Raw genomic sequence first — 3,575 nt, forward strand, 5'->3', positions numbered from 1 at the left:
AAGACCAATTTCAATCAAAATGGATTCATGCACTGAGAAAACATAAATATTCATTCAGTGTCAACTTTATTAGGTACACCTGTGCACCTGCTTATAAATGCAAATATCGAATCAGCTGATCATGTGACAGCAACTCAATGCATAAAAACATGACGACTTGGTCAAAAGGTTCTGTTGATGTTCAAACCAAACATCAGCATGGGGAAAAAATGGGATCTAAGTTATATTGACCGTGGAATCGCAAGCACAAGTAGTTCTGTAGATGCTGGAAATCCAAAGCAACACACACAAAAAATGCTGGAGGAACTCAACAGATCAGACAGCATCTATGGACAAGAATAAACAGTTGACGTTTTGGGTCGAGACCCTTTTTTGAGACCTGGAGAACGGTCTTGGCCTGAAACATCAACTGTTTTCTCTCTTCCATATGTAGATGCTGCCCTGATCTGCTGAGTTCCTCCAGGATTTTCTGTCTATTGCTTTGACCATGGAATGATTGTTGGTGCCAGACAGGGTAGTTTGAGTATCTCAGAAACTGCTGATCTCCTGGGATTTTCATGCACAACAGTCCCTAGAGTTTACAGAGAGTGGTGCGAGAGACAATAAAAAATCAAGTGAGTGGCAGTTCTGTGGACAAAAAAGCCTTGTTAATGAGAGAGGTCAGAGGAGAATGGACAGACTGTTTCAAGCTGACAGGAAGGCGACAGTAACTCAAATAACCAGCAGTGGTGTGCAGAAGAGCATCTCTGAACGCACAACACGTTGAATCCTGAGGTTTGTGATGACAGTAACAGACGGCCACTCTGTGTTCCCCTCCTGAACCTTATAAAGTGGCCACTCAGTGTATTTGATTTTAGGGATTTATGCTATCCATGAAAAACAAATTGGACTATGAATACAGTGTGGGAACAAAGTGGTTTAAAATGAAGAATAGAAAATTCATATATTCCTTCCATGTCATTTAACAAACTTTGATGGATCTACAGTCCATGAATCAATATAATTATTGATGACTCACCTTTGCTGAGCGTTACCATGGCGACTACCCAGAAAGGGTGCAGAGGAGGTTTACCAGGATGCTGTCTGGATTTGAGGGCTTGTGCTATAATGGGAAGTCGGACAAAGTTGTTTTTTTTTTCTTTGGAACAGCAGAGATGTTTAGATATATATGGATGTGAGGGAAATGGACACTCTGTAGGCATAAAGGATTAGCTTTGTTCCTGGGCTGTACTGTTTGATCCAAAGAGGCACAAGCACTCTACATGGATTGTGTAAGCTCAGAACAGTTTTCTCCCTTTTCCCACTTAACAGCAGACTCCAGGAAGGTTGTAAGTGACTCTGGAAAGGAATAGGTTTTATGAGTGAAATTTAAATTGTCATATTTCTCGGCTTTCTTACATTCTGTGTCTTTAAAAGGGTCTGTTCCTGTGTTGTACCATTCTACGTTTTAGAGATTCTAAACATCTCTAGTTTAATTCCTAAACACAAGAGATTCTGCAGATGGTGGCAATCCCAAAGTAACACACACAAAATGCCGTAGGTTGGTCAGGCAGCATCTATGGAAATGAATAAATAGTTGACATTTCAGGCTGAGATCCTTCATCAGGACTGGAATATACTTACTGCCCAATATACTGCTGGCGTTTAGGGCAGTACTGAAGGTCCTCCATCTCTTCTGGCCTTCATCATGTCAGTAGCTTCCTCTTTGTTTTCACTACTGTCACTCCAAATCTCGGGTGGAGGCTCAGGAATACCATCGCACTCAGATGTAGAAGGATTCTTCATTGTTATTTCCATAACAATTGTGTTTTACCAATCAGGATTGTTAGCCCTGAACTGAACTCCCAAACCTGGAGGACCGGTGGACCACTCTTAGTCTGGCCTCTACCCTTTGACCTGTTTGGCATGGGTGACCCTACCAGGAGCCAAAGCATAAAGCCCTGACTCCAGCCAACATCGCTCTCTGGGTCATTGAAGCACAATGAGTTGTGGTACTCTTGGAGGACAGGACTGGAAAGGAAGGGGGAGGATGCCAGAATAGAAAGGTGGGGGGGGTGGGGGGGAACAGGAAAGAGGATCACTGGAAGGTGATGTTTCATTCCGAAAGGTGATAAAGAGTTTACAGTTAATTTAGCTGCCATGGGTCAATGGGGCCACATTTTTTCTTCTGAATAGCATTTGGCATTAGTAATAGTTTATTATTGTCCCGTGTACGAGATACGGCGAAAAGCTTTTGTTTGCTTGCCATCCAGACAGATCATAAGTGCAGAGGTAGTAAAAAGAAAACAGAATGTAGAATACAGCAACACACACAAAACACTGGAGGAACTCAACAGGTCAGGCAGCACCTACGGAGATGAATAAACAGTTGACGTTCAGGCCAAGACCCTTCAACAGGATTGGAAAGGAGGGGGGAAGATGCCAGAATAAAAAGATGGGGGGGAGGGGAAGGAGGATAGCTGGAGGGTGATAGGTGAAACCGGCAGGGTGGGGAAGGGCTGGAGAGGAAGGAATCTGATAGGAGTGGAGAGTGGACCATAGGAGAAAGGGAAGGAGGAGGGGGTCCAGGGGGAGGTGACAGACGGTGAGAAGAGGTAAGAGAGTCAGAGTGGGGAATAAAAGAAAAGGAAGGGCAAGGAATTTTTTTTACTAGGAGAAATTGATATTCATGCCATCAGGTTGGAGGCTACCCAAATAGAAAATGCTCCTCCACTCTGAGGGTGGCCTCGTCGTGACACAAGAGGAAGCCATGGATCGACATGGGAATCAGAGTTAAAATGCTTGGTCACCAGCAAGTTCCGATTTTGGCAGATGGAGTGGAAGTGTTCGGCAAAGACATCCCCCAATTTATGAGGGGTCTCACCAACATAGAGGAGGTCATATCGGGAGCACCTTAGACAATCCCAGCAGATTCGCAGGTGAAGTGTTGCCTCGCCTGGGAGGACTGCATAGTGTTGCAGTCACACAGAAAGTGCAGTAAAGGTAAACGAATAAAGTGCAGGGACCATGATGAGGGAGACTGGGAGTTCAAGAGTTCATTATTTAGTGTATGTGAGGTCCGTTCCAAGTGTCTGATAACAGCGAGATAGAAGCTGTCACTGAGTCAGTGGTACTGAATTCTTTGTTCTGTGAAATTTCGATGAATTGATCACATCTGAAATAAAAACTGGAAGAGTTGTGAAAAAAAAAGATACTTTGTCACATGTATAGTACTGTGCAGAAAGTTTTGGGCACATACAGTGTATATAGCTGGGCGCCTAAGACTTTTGAACAGTACAATATTTGTCAACGTGGAGTGGAGAGCGAGATTGTAAATCTGGTGGGAGCAAAGAATGTTGGGAATGGTGAGGGTGGGACGCCGTGGGAGGAGTATGTGACAGGTGGCAAAAAGGGAGTGCCAGAGGCGGGAACTGGCGCGGGTGCAGACATGCCCAGCCCTGAGACTCCAGGCAAGGTCACTGGATTTCAAACAACTGGTTTATTGATCATTACAGAATGTCTCTCTGGTGCTTCCCGCTCCCTCCCCCTTTTCCCAACCATGACTCCCCTCTCCCTGCCCCCTCCCCATTCTCACT

Source organism: Mobula birostris, chromosome 29, assembly GCF_030028105.1.
Source record: "Mobula birostris isolate sMobBir1 chromosome 29, sMobBir1.hap1, whole genome shotgun sequence".
Taxonomy (NCBI): domain Eukaryota; kingdom Metazoa; phylum Chordata; class Chondrichthyes; order Myliobatiformes; family Myliobatidae; genus Mobula; species Mobula birostris.